At 41.5% G+C, this 13,943-nt stretch overlaps 1 protein-coding gene across 5 annotated transcripts in view; it reads right to left on the bottom strand.

Moving 5' to 3' along the window:
• Nucleotides 1-13,625, bottom strand: part of DAB1 (DAB adaptor protein 1) — a 697,001-nt gene extending 683,376 nt beyond the window's left edge. For 4 of the 5 annotated variants that reach the window (XM_048860469.2, XM_048860464.2, XM_048860466.2 and 1 more), the window contains exon 1: nt 13,362-13,624. The gene's annotated coding sequence lies outside the window, so the exon portion shown is untranslated. Of the gene's footprint in view, nt 1-13,361 lie in introns of all 5 variants that reach the window. The other variant, XM_075131817.1, reaches the window with a different exon arrangement.
• Nucleotides 13,626-13,943: the final 318 nt, after the last annotated feature.

Here is a 13,943-nt window from a genome sequence, read left to right as displayed (position 1 = left end):
AATCCCAATGTAATGTATCCTAATGTAAGCCACTCCAACGCAAATGAATGTTCACATAGGGGTTTGCAGAATTTTAACTGTATTGGTTAAGAAGAAAAAAAATCCATTTAAGTTATCTATACAGATTAGTTGTACTGATCTAAGCCTATGAGGAAGGGAGGGAGGGTGTACTAAAGTGTATGCTCACTATAAACAACCCTGAACAGGTTTTATATAGCCTTTCATCCTCCAGAAAGATCAAATCTCATGCTGGAAAAAGCATAATAAGACTTAAGTTAATATGTTCAGTAATGAGTTACCACCATAGAGAGTACTTGATCATCTTAGTTTCCACCTGGTTTGCAGTAAACTACCTCAGTGCGTGTAAAATGGAATGAAGAAAAGAAATATTAAAAATGATAGATTGTGATTAAACTAAGTCACAATTCAAATGGCACAATTAGTGGAAAAAATGATGTTTGAAGCCACTTAACTCACCGTCCTCCTTACACTGGATAGGCTACTCCATAAGTTATTTGTTCCTATTCCCACACCCTTTTATTCCCAAAGACTCTATTAATGTAAAATGATCCCCAGCCTGCTGTGCCACATGGCAACATAATGCCCACGAGGCATGAAACGTTATAGATCACAGCTTTACACCTGGCCAACATAATATATTCATCAAGTTCTCCCAAGCAATGGATGCATTCGTTGTTGTTGTGGGCCAAACCACAGAGAGACAGATGGAATGAGCATTTTATTTACATATGAAGTCTCTAAACCTATCCACTTGATTTATGACAGATAGAACCTGCCCTTACACAGTCATGGAGGATGCCAGAGATAGGCTTATTTTATAACTGCTTGCCCTACATTAGGAAGCATGGTTTTCTCCCACTCTCCCAAATGGCCATGGATATTTCTTCTAATATTTTGTTCAAAAATTATTTGGCCATTAGTATGTCTTTAAAAGTTTGGAGCTGGGATTTTGGTTCAAATGTCTCCATCTCTTTGGGTTAGAACTTTTCAACTCAGACCCATCGGTACTTTAAAGCTACTCCTACAGAAAGATGAATAGGATCAATAGACTCATCCAAACAGTCTCAGCTGATTAAACTGAAATCCTCTCGCTGTTGCGGAAGCAACCTACACTTGTGTGTAGCAGGCTTGAGTGTTCCGCTATGTTCTGTTCTGGAGGGCTAACACCCCTGAATTCAGAAAGCATAAGTCTCCTGGAACCAAGTCCTGGCGGCAATGGAGAAGCAGTTAAAGACAAGACAGCTGAAAAATATATTAAAAAAGTGGAGTAATGTAACTCCTAGACATATTTAAAGGATTCAAGACTGTAGAACTCCTTGTAAACTTTAATAGCTTTGGAAAGGTTTTCATATACTGATTTCATCGCTTGGGTTGCCCCAGGGCTAATGGAATAAACAGCAACATTTTGCAGTGGGGGAAGAGTATTAGCCCTTTGGAGGACACATTGGGGTTTCACCTAGATATTAACATGAAGGGTGCATTAGAAGCAAGGCATTTGTATTATATGCCCCTATTTCGTGCCCTCCCCCCCCTTTTTTTTAAGTCAGCTATGATAGTTTCCTTGGTACTGAAAGATGCCACACATGACCTCACCTCATGGAGGCAATTTTTCTTTATTTAAAACGTAATTAAACCCGCTTCTCCATTTTTAAAACTGCTCTGCCAACTTCTTTGGCGATTTTCTTACATTGATTTTCCAAGACAAAACAGACAACGCAAAGTAGACCATGCGAAGTAGAAGTGGATGAGAAGCTGGATATGAGTCAGCAGTGTGCCCTTGTTGCCAAGAAGGCCAATGGCATTTTGGGATGTATAAGTAGGGGCATAGCGAGCAGATCGAGGGATGTGATCGTCCCCCTCTATTCGACATTGGTGAGGCCTCATCTGGAGTACTGTGTCCAGTTTTGGGCCCCACACTACAAGAAGGATGTGGATAAATTGGAGAGAGTCCAGCGAAGGGCAATAAAAATGATTAGGGGTCTGGAACACATGACTTATGAGGAGAGGCTGAGGGAACTGGGATTGTTTAGTCTGCAGAAGAGAAGAATGAGGGGGGATTTAATAGCTGCTTTCAACTACCTGAGAGGTGGTTCTAGACTATTCTCAGTGGTAGAAGAGGACAGGACAAGGAGTAATGGTCTCAAGTTGCAGTGGGGGAGGTTTAGGTTGGATATTAGGAAAAACTTTTTCACTAGGAGGGTGGTGAAACACTGGAATGTGTTACCTAGGGAGGTAGTAGAATCTCCTTCCTTAGAAGTTTTTAAGGTCAGGCTTGACAAAGCCCTGGCTGGGATGATTTAATTGGGGATTGGTCCTGCTTTGAGCAGGGGGTTGGACTAGATGACCTCCTGAGGTCCCTTCCAACCCTGATATTCTATGATTCTAAGTACAAAAAGGTAAATGACTTCCAGCATGTATGTTTCTAAATACCACATGCTCCATGGGATCGCCAATAGAATTATGCAGATGTACAGCTTGTCAAAGCTGCTAGACCAGAAAACACAAAACCAGAAAATACTACATCCACATAACATGGTAGGGTGGGAATAACAGCAATAAAATAGAAGACATACATGAATAGGGAGAGGAGGGAAGAAGGGACCCAATGATGGGAAAAAGAGGAGGGGTTAGGAGACATGGAGGCCTGGCATTATTTGAGCCATCTCACCAATGTTAATAAAGCTATGTATTAAAATTTGGATGCAGATTTATTTTCTTCTGAGTGCTCATCACTGAGAAATGACCTTTTAGAGGGAACTGTAGCACTTTCATAAGTGGACTGAAAGGTTGGTTTGGGAGTGTTGGCTTACTCCAAGAGCTCTAAAAGCAGTCCTCCTGAGTGAATCACAATGGACACGAGCGTCAGCGTGGTAACATTATTAGTCTGTATCAGCAAAAACAACGAGGAGCCCTTGCGGCACCTTAGAGACTACATTTGTTAGTCAAGGACTCCTTGTTGTTTTTACAATGGACACAGTATCCCTGAGCCTCCACAGTCAGCATAGTGGGGGTAGTCGGGGGGAGGGGGTGGGAAGAGAAGAAGAGGCAGATATTTTTCCTCTTTCAGAACTAATCCCTGGTTCTGTACAATAGCAACACCTTTTTAAATAGGGCTGTCATAAATACAAAGGGAAGGGTAAACCCCTTTAAAATCCCTCCTGGCCAGAGGAAAAATCCTCTTACCTGTAAAGGGTGAAGAAGCTAAAGGTAACCTCGCTGGCACCTGACCGAAATGACCAATGAGGAGACAAGATACTTTCAAAGGCTGGGAGGAGGGAGAAAAAACAAAGGGTCTGTGTCTGTCTGTATGCTGCTTTTGCTGGGGACAGAACAGGAATGGAGTCCTAGAACTTTTAGTAAGTAATCTAGCTAGGTATGTGTTAGATTATGATTTCTTTAAATGGCTGAGAAAAGAGCTGTGCTGAATAGAATGACTATTCCTGTCTGTGTGTCTTTTTTGTAACTTAAGGTTTTGCCTAGAGAGATTCTCTATGTTTTGAATCTAATTACCCTGTAAGGTATCTACCATCCTGATTTTACAGAGGTGATTCCTTTACTTCTATTAAAAGTCTTCTTCTAAGGAAACTGAATGCTTTTTCATTGTTCTAAGGTCCAAGGGTTTGGGTCTGTGGTCACCTATGCAAATTGGTGAGGATTTTTACCAAACCTTCCCCAGGAAGTGGGGTGCAAGGATTAGGAGGGATTTTAAAGGGGTTTACCCTTCCCTTTATATTTGTGACATGCCCCCCAAATAGAAATGGAGGCAAAGGACAAAGAAAGGGAGGCAGCGAAAGAGGCAGAACAACACCAAGCAGCTGCTCACAGGAGAGCTATGGAAACAAGGGACAAAGAAATGGAAGCAAGGGACAAAGAAATGGAGGAGAAGGAAAAAGAGAGGTAGCATGTGGAGGAGATGGAGAAGATAAAGGCTCAGCAGAATATACCAACAAACCCTAGCAATCCTTCTCCAGGTACCACTTCCCATCCCAGAAAGTTCCCCACCTACAAGGCAGGCGATGATACTGAGGCCTTCTTAGAAAACTTCAAAAGGGCCTGCCTTGTGTACAGCATCTCTACCGACCAATACATGGTATAGCTGAGGCTGCAGCCCAGTGGATCCTTAGCTGAGGTGGCGGCTGAAATGCCTAAAGAACACATGAACAAGTATGAACTGTTTAAATCCAAGGCGAGAGTCAGAATGGTGATAACACCCGAGCATTCTCGTCAGAGGTTCAGAGCCCTAAGGTGGAAACCAGACGTGTCATTTACCCAACATGCCTACCACATTGTGAAACTTTGGGATGCCTGGATATCAGGAGCAAGTGTTGAATCTCCAGTAAATTTGCCCTTCCTAATGCAAATGGAACTCCTGGAACATCTACAAAAAGTCCTTGAGCGCATAAGGGAGGCAGGACTAACCGTTAAGGCTAAGAAGTGTCAAATAGGCCTAAACAGAGTGACTTACCTTGGACACCAGGTGGGTCAAGGAACTATCAGCCCCCTACAGGCCAAAGTAGATGCTATCCAAAAGTGGCCTGTCCCAAAGTCAAAGAAACAGGTTCAATCCTTCTTCGGCTTGGCCGGTTATTACAGACGATTTGTACCACAATACAGCCAAATCGCTGCCCCACTGACAGACATAACCAAAAAGAAACAACCAAATGCCGTTCAGTGGACCAAAAAGAGTGTCAGAAGGCCTTTAACCAGCTTAAAGCGACACTCATGTCTGACCCTGTACTAAGGGCCCCAGACTTTGACAAACCGTTCCTAGTAATCACAGACGTGACAGAGCGTGGTGTGGGAGCAGTTTTAATGCAGAAAGGATCTGATCAAGAATTCCACCCTGTAGTGTTTCTCAGCGAAAAACTGTCTGAGAGGGAAAGCAACTGGTCAGTCAGAGAAAAAGAATGTTATGCCATTGTCTACGCCCTGGAAAAGCTACGCCCATATGTTTGGGGACGGCATTTCCACCTGCAAACCGACCATGCTGCGCTACAGTGGCTTCATACCACCATGGGAAATAACAAAAAACTTCTTCGGTGGAGTTTAGCTCTCCAAGATTTTGATTTTGACATCCAACACATCTCAGGAGCTTCTAACAAAGTGGCTGATGCACTCTCCTGTGAAAGTTTCCCAGAATCAACTGGTTAAAGTCGTCCTTGAGATGTGGAAAATATTGTTAGTCTTTATGTACTTGGTAGTATATTTAGAGGTGCATGTGTCTTATTAACTCTGTTTTTCCTAGAGCTCCAGGAAGAAATCCCAGCCAGCGTTTCACCCTAGCTGAGATTTGGGGGCGTGTCATAAATATAAAGGGAAGGGTAAACCCCTTTAAAATCCCTCCTGGCCAGAGGAAAAATCCTCTTACCTGTAAAGGGTGAAGAAGCTAAAGGTAACCTCGCTGGCACCTGACCAAAATGACCAATGAGGAGACAAGATACTTTCAAAGGCTGGGAGGAGGGAGAAAAACAAAGGATCTCTGTCTGTCTGTATACTGCTTTTGCCGGGGACAGAACAGGAATGGAGGCTTAGAACTTTTAGTAAGTAATCTAGCTAGGTATGTGTTAGATTATGATTTCTTTAAATGGCTGAGAAAAGAGCTATGCTGAATAGAATGACTATTCCTGTCTGTGTGTCTTTTTTGTAACTTTAGATTCAAAACAGAGAATCCCTCTAGGCAAAACCTTATTACCCTGTAAGGTATCTACCATCCTGATTTTACAGAGGTGATTCCTTTACTTCTATTAAAAGTCCTCTTCTAAGGAAACTGAATGCTTTTTCATTGTTCTAAAATCCAAGGGTTTGGGTCTGTGGTCACCTATGCAAATTGGTGAGGATTTTTACCAAACCTTCCCCAGGAAGTGGGGTGCAAGGATTGGGAGGATTTTGGGGGGAAAGAAGTGTCCAAACTCCATTTTTTTCAGGAACCCAGATAAAGTTTGGTGGTGGCAGTGGACATCCAAGAGCAAAGGGTAAAATTAATTTGTACCTTGGGGAAGTTTTAACCTAAGCTGGTAAAAGTAAGCTTAGGAGGTTTTCATGCAGGTCCCCACATCTGTACCCTAGAGTTCAGAGTGGGGAAGGAACCTTGACAAGGGCCTTTCATCTCAAAGGCACTTTACAGTAGAAGGACTATCACTTCATCTACCAATGAAATGCAATCTTCTTCTCAGGCGAAATGACAAAATTGCCTAACAGTCACAGAATCACTACGCACGAGTTTAGGGCAGACAGTGAAGGATACCATGTTCAACTGAAACAGAAAGGTGAATTTAGGTAAGAAGAATGTAGTTATCTAACCTGGATTTTGGCCAAGACATCTGCTCTTGCAAAAAGTGCCATATTAGTCATTGAAATGAGCCATTGGAAAGACTTATGTGTTGACGCAATCCACTGTAAAGGCTACTTGAGAATTATGATGGCGGCTTGTGTCACTGTGTGATACTTAGCAATGTTAACTGCATGCATTTCCAGACAGCCAAACTAACACCACACATTCAAAGAACATCATGTCTAATATGATGTAACTGGAAAGTTGGGTGGGCAGGCCCTTGCACATAATTTAGAAAAAGGAAAGGAAATTAAGTCAAAAAGGAAGAACCATAAACTAATGCTCATTGTTTAGAGTTTCTTCAGACAAGCAGTGGAGAACAAAAAAGGCTCCTGGATACACAGAGATGTATGCCATGCATATCAGGAGAGCGATGGGCTCTTAGGCTGGAACACACATTAATGACAGCAACTTATTCAGAGGGAAAGCAAACCACTGACTCCTTTCTTAACTCAAGCTTTCAAATAAGATGTAAGACATAATCCTGGCCATTTGTTATTAAAAACCCCAAGATTTTTTTTGCAAGATTAAAAATGTTAGCTAACATATCCTGGCCAATATCCAACTTGGATAATTACATTCTGTTGCCTAAAATTCCCCCTATGACTTCAAATGGATTTGTTTTTCTTCATTTCTCTTCCCCAAACCTCCTCCGGTAAAATGTTGCTAGTCCAGAATGGCTGCTCTGTTCCACTCCAGGGGTGCATGAATTTCAACAGTGGGCAATCCCTGCATAGAATCAGTATACATCTCCTGGATGAAAGGCACTATAAGCAGATTCTGATGCCTTCATTCACATTGAAGAGTATTTTATTCCAGGAGTAATCCCATTGATTTAAAGGGGATTTCTTGTGCAGTAAAAGTACAACATAGCAAAAAGTAAGTATCAATCAGGCCTTGTATAAGTAATGGGCCACGTCCTCAGCTGGAGTAAACTGATGTAGCTCCACTGAGTTTAATTGAGCTATGCTAATTTACACCAGCTGAAGATATGGCCCATTAGTTATTGTTAATCTATGTTGTCATCTCTAAGTATAGCAGGGTATTGAAGATGCTACATGCACTAACATAGAGGCACCAAGGAACTAGGTAAGGGCATCAGAAATGATTCTGCTTACTTTTGACTGGCTTGCAAAATCATGTTATGAAATCTACAAACTAATTTTCTATTATTTTTTGTTATACATACCACCATAATCAGTGCTGTTTAACATAACATCTGGAAAAGGGGGGTAAACAATGAAGAGGCAAAATTTGCAGACAATACCAAATTACTCAAGATGATCAAGTCCAAAGCAGACTGCAAGGAGTTACAAAGAGATCTCACAAAACTGGGTGACTGGGCAAGAAAATAGCAGATGAAATTCAATGTTGACAAATGCAAAGCATGCCCATTGAAAAACAAAATCCCAACTACACATACAAAATGATGGGCCCTAAAAAAAAGCTGTTACCACTCAAGAAAGATCTTGGAGTCACAGTGGATAGTTCTCAGAAATCATCTGCTCAATGTGGAGTGGCAGTCAAAAGCTAACAGAACATTAGCAACCATTAGGAAAGGGATAGATAAGACAGCAGTGAATATCATAATGCCACTATATAAATCCATGGTATGCCCACACCTTGAATACTGCATGCAGTTCCGGTCGCACCATCTCAAAAAAATATATTGGAATTGGAAAAGGTACATATGGAACCTCTCCTCATATGGAAGCCACTTAAAAGACTGGGACTTTTCATCTTGGAAAAAGAGATGACTAAGGGTATATGATAGAGTTCTACAAATTCATGAATAGTGTGGAGAAAGTGAATAAGAAAGCTATTATTTACTCCTTCACATAAAACAAGAACCAGGGGTCACCCAATTATATGACTAGGCAGCAGGTTTAAAACAAACACACAACTCACAGTCAATCTGTAGGTTTCAGAGGAACAGCCGTGTTAGTCTGTATTCGCAAAAAGAAAAGGAGTACTTGTGGCACCTTGTTGCCAGGGGATACTGTGAAGGCCCAAACTATAACTGGATTAAATAAAGAATGAGAGAAGTTCTTGGAGGAGGTCTATCAGTAGCTATTGGCCATCTATCAGTAGCTATTGGCCAAGGTGGTCTGGGATGCAACCCTATGCTGTGGGTGTCCCTAGCCTCTGACTGCCAGAAGCTGGGAGTGGACTACAGGAGATGGATCTCTCAGTAATTGCCCTGTTCTGTTCATTCCCTCTGAAGCACCTGGCATTGGCCACTGTTGGAAGACAGAATACTTGGCTAGATGGACCATTGGTTTGACCCAGTATCACCATTCTTGTAACTGTGCCCGGCACTTTAAAGACAAAACTGAAAGGTCCCACTGTGACACTGCACCCCAGATTTTTCAGAGTGATATTATTATTATTATTATAGGATTATAGTATAATAATGATGTATTTTATGCAAGACAGGTTGTGTAAGGTGTTATCGGAAAAGTTATGATTTGCTGAATAGGATTATTCAATTTGTATACATGTATCATTTTTGTATCTGAAGTTATAAATATTGACTATGTATCTGTACTTCAAATGTAGTCACACCTGGGCAACGCCCACTAGACAAGAGGCTTTCAGTCTAGATAGCTGGCAGGGAAGGGCCTATTCAGGACAATGAGCCATTACGGAAAAATAGGCCTTGGGAGAAGCTTATCTCCCACCTGGTGAGACTTCCTGAGAACACTCCAGACAGCTTGTAAGTGATGGCTGCTATGTCTCTACAAGGACATGTGACCAGGCCACATGTTGCTGGACTCCATCTTGGGATGCCCGTATTTTTCCATAAACGCATCTGGGAACCAAGTTTTGAAAGAAAGTGTTCCCGCCATATGCTAAAGCTATATAAGGCAGGGAGTGACATCATCTGTCCTTCCCTGGAAGTGCTGGATTTCCTGGGATTTCTAGCCTGTGTATGAAGACCTGAAAATTCCAAGCTGTAAAACTAATGCAGCTTGTGCCTTAAGAATCTACAAGTCTGCCGGTACCCTCCGTTCGGATATGAACTAGCAGATTCTCACCCTGTCTAGTATATTAATTTTAGTTTGCGTTTTTGTTTGTTTGCTAGGTAATCTGCTTTGATCTGTTTGCTATCCCTTATAATCACTTTGTAGTTAATAAATTTATTTTAGGTTTTAATCTAAACCAGTGAATTTGGAGTGAAGCATGTGGGGATCTTAGCTCAGAGAGGCTGAAGTGTTTATGAAGGTGACTAGGCCAATTTCATGCTATCCCAATACCGGGCTGTCTGAGCACCAGTCCTAACATCAACACAAGTTACAGCAGCCCTCAAGCTGCTCTTATTAAGAAGAGATTGCCAACAACTCCAGCTGCTGGGGATTCAGGAGGGCACTTTTCCTCAGCCACACTCCTAAGCAAGGAGAGGACATTCTTGGGGGTCTGGTTGTGAGTTTTAAGGCAGTTTTTTCCCAAACAGAGCAGTGCAAAGCAGCCCTAGCACACCTGAGCAGCTGGTCTTATTTTATCAAGTGATGTGCAAACATTAACAAGTAGTGTTACAATGAAGTGATGCATCTGTCCATTTATAAGCTTAATTTGTTCATCAAGAGAAACATAATTCCAAAATTGTTTCTTTAACTGTTCTGTTTCATCAATGGCCTGAACAGGATCGGAATAAAGATCCGAACAGGATATGAATAAGATAACTCTTTGCCTTTTTTCTCCTCCCTTCTTTTACAAACAAACAAAAAACCCTATACTCCAGATAAAGTAGAGCTTGAATTACTCTACTCTAAGATGGTCTAGGCATTCCTGCATGCAAATTGATAGAAAATTAGCATTACTATAGTTACTGAAGCCCTGGATTAAAGATATCTAAAAATGGAAGGATTCCCCCCCGCCCGCCCGCCCCCCGAACAGCAAATGACTCCCTCTTCAAATCTGGTTTATATAGGTAACATTCCAACTCTCCATTAGTTTGCTAGAACTGATTATTACATAAGTAAAATAGGAGAGCACTTACTGTCCCTCTGCAATAAATATCTGTCACCCTAAGCAATGCCACTCTCCAATCAATGAGAGGATCTGTACTCGAAAGGTTTATGTGGAGCAATGTTTGGTACGCAAGCATTTGACTGATCAGGCCAAACTCACACTTCAGACAAATTACACGTACAGTAGAACCTCAGAGCTACGAACACCTCTGGAACGGAGGTTGTTCGTAACTCTGAACAAAACGTTATGGTGGTTCTTTCAAAAGTTTACATCTGAACACTGACTTAATGCAGCTTTGAAACTTTACTATGTAGAAGAAAAATGCCGCATTGTAACCATCTTAATTCAAATGAAACTGTATCACCAACAGACCCTGGTTGTCAGCGGGTGGATGGGGTCTCTGGAGCTTAGTGCACGAGCCTCTACTGCATGAGCTAAAAGCCATATGGCTAGTAGCTAGCGCTGTAGGGCAGACTCATTAATCTCTCTCTAAGTGGTCTCAGTGCCACTAGATGGGACCGAACACCACAACCAGGAGGTGTGTGGATTACAAAACAAGCACAGAAACAGTTTCCTTACCTTGTCAATTTTTTAAACTCCCCCCCCCCCCTTTTTTGAAAGTAGTTTACCTTTAATACTGTACTGTATTTGCCTTTTGGGGGCGTGGGGGGAAGAGGGTCTCTGTTGCAGCCTGATTGCAAACTCCCTGTTCCAAATGAGGTGTGTGGTGGACCAGTCAGTTTGTAACTCTGGTGTTCCTAACTCTGAGGTTCTACTGTATGAGATTTCTGCTTCTTGTTTGGACCAAATAGATAGTTCCGCCTTCTTTCTACAGGTTCCACAATTATTAAAATGACTATATTCATTTGTAAAAAAAAACAAAACAAAAGCTGCAATTACAGAGAAATAAGCAAACCCTCTTCACCTCCACTCAAAACTAGCGATTTAGCACTGAAGGTAAGTGGCTTAGTTCTGGGTCTGTTCTTTACACCTCAAAATTATGAAGTATGGATGTGGTGGGAGACTGCTGTACTACACGTACTTGCCTATATCATGACTGACTTCAATGCCACCTCTCAATGAAAGCACTAAACACACAATACAGTTTGCCTCAGAATAAATCCTAATAGCTCATAAATTGCCTGTACAGTAATCCCTTTGGAATCTTCTCTTTTATCCTGAGTTTCCTTTTTTTCCCCTCCTTTGTTACATTATAGAAACAAGATAATAAACAGTACAGAGAAGAAAATGATGTTATGTACCAATGTTCATCTGCAGAACATACAGTCAAGCATATACTTCACTTTCAATCTATTTTTAAAAAGGCTTCAGGACCTGTTGCACTAAAAAAAGGGGAGGGAGAATATGAATTAAAATATTTTTCTTTCACTTTTTAGACATGGGTTTTAGATTTGTCCCTGGCATAAAAGCTACAAGAAGTTGACATATAAAATGGGAGAGGGTGGGGGGACTTCAGTCTAGATTGTTTAAATACAGTGTTGTTATTTCCCACAGAATTACTTAAATCTATTGAAGATGAAGCTGCAGTGTTGGAGGGTTATTTGCTCCAAGGACCTTTTTAATATGGCTGTATTGTAATACTGCAGTGCAAAAACCTCTCTAGTCATAAAGAGAAATTTAGCTCAGAAGCAGAACTTGTGAGCACTGAAAAATGCTTTTTGCTTCAATTTGTATTCATTTAATAACGGTGTTACTTAACAAGATCAGTTAAAATGACTGTCCTCAAAAGGCATAACACTGTAACCTCCTCTTATGAGACTCCTTGGGCACTGAAGTAAAATTCACTTGTCCAAACCAAATAACCAAAGCAAGCAGTGGCATTACAAAGAACATATTTAAAAGGAGGAAAGTCTTTAGTAACAGACAAGAAGATTTGTTTTAAAACAAAAGGGGAAAAAAGCAGGAAGCCAACTAAAATACATATTTCACTGCCTTTGAAAATGAATTATCCCCTGACAAATAGCAATGCACTTGTCATCTCACTTTAAGACAAAAATCAAATTAAGGAGAAGCCACTGAATCTACACATATTAGGAAAGAGCTATTGAAATCTGGGTGTCTACTGTACCACATTACTAGTCAAATCCCATATACTCAAGCATAATTATTTTCTTACAAGGTTATGCCTAATTGGCCACTAAGCCAATTGATTAATCATCTAAATTTTAAGGAGGCATCAAGAAGCTGTCTGAAAGGCAGCAAAGTGTTTATTTAAGTACTAATATGAAGCCAGTCTGTGACAGCTGGTTCTAGTTGCTCCTGTTAGGATGTACACACATAGGTAGGCAGACAGAAAAAGAACGTTAGAGGGTCACCTAATCTGGAAATCAACAAGCCCTGTGGTCTGAGGACAATCTCCACAATTCTAAGTAAATTGTTAGTTTCCAGCAATGGAAGCATTAAATTATTTTGAGTGTGATAGAGAGGGTCCTTTAAGCAGACATATCATTCTCATTTCCACATCTGTGTAATAAAATGTCCATTTCCTTGAGTCTTAACCCTTATGGTAAAAGCAGAGGATAAATGCCATGCAGTCAAATGTGACAAATACCAGCATTTTGACAGGTCTTTGAGCAAAAAAACAAAACTTTGAGTTAAAGCCCATGTATTTCTCTCAAATGGAAGTTAATAGGATTCAGGCACATAAGTGTAATTGGCAAATAAGATACTACATTATGCACTGCTTAAAGCAAAGCCTTCCTGATCAAGACTTTTCTATATCCCCCTTTCTCCCGCAACACACCCACCCATCAATTTTAGATTTAAAAAACAAAAAAACCTTTGGACACGTATGGGCAGACCCACTAACAGGATCCCCCTAAGAACAGGTTCTGTGGACTAAGATGGTAACATGCTGTAAGGTCCAGAAATAAATACAAGCAATTAAAGGATTTGGGGGAGTGAAATACCACCAGATGGAAATTAAACACTGACAAGACATTTGGATCTTTCCCCACCATCTCCCCTCAGCCCCCATGTCTTCATTACAGCAATCAAATAAAATACCTTCTCCTACCTTGAGCCACTGCTGCTCCCTGATCAGCCCCCCACTCATCCTCTTGTTGCAGGGGGAAAAAAGGCTCCCCCCTTTTGTTGTCAGTTCTTTTTCTCAAGGGGGTCTCTGTGTGTCTGCCTGCGGGCAGTAGATCCCTCCAAACGAAGTCTCGGAAAGGGGTATCCCAGGGAGCAAATCCTCAGCAGTTTCAGTTCAGTGAGAGCACCTCAATAACATCAGCCGAGACCGTGCTCGTACTCTGCAGGCCACATCGTTCCTACCGTATGCATCACTACCACATTTCTCCTAATACTGGAGCCTCCCCGCATTTCACCACCTAGCGTGTAACGTGTGCGCTGCTGTACAGTAACACTTTTATGTGAATACCCTTAATCATTCCCTTGGTCCGTCTCGCTTCAGCACACTATCTGTGGCTCAGCGGGTACAGCAAACAAACATTCAACCACCTGGACGGTGCACTTACACCCTTCATTAGGATCTGCACCTAAAGGTATCAAAAGTCACCTGAAGGGACCAGGTGCACCCAATTCATCACACTGGAACAAATTCAGCACTCTCACAGTTCCCACTAACTAAAATGGG

The sequence above is a fragment of the Caretta caretta genome, chromosome 8, assembly GCF_965140235.1.
Source record: "Caretta caretta isolate rCarCar2 chromosome 8, rCarCar1.hap1, whole genome shotgun sequence".
NCBI classification, from domain to species: domain Eukaryota; kingdom Metazoa; phylum Chordata; order Testudines; family Cheloniidae; genus Caretta; species Caretta caretta.
The sequence above is the reverse complement of the archived record's forward strand: the minus strand, read 5'-3'. Positions and strand labels throughout refer to the sequence as shown.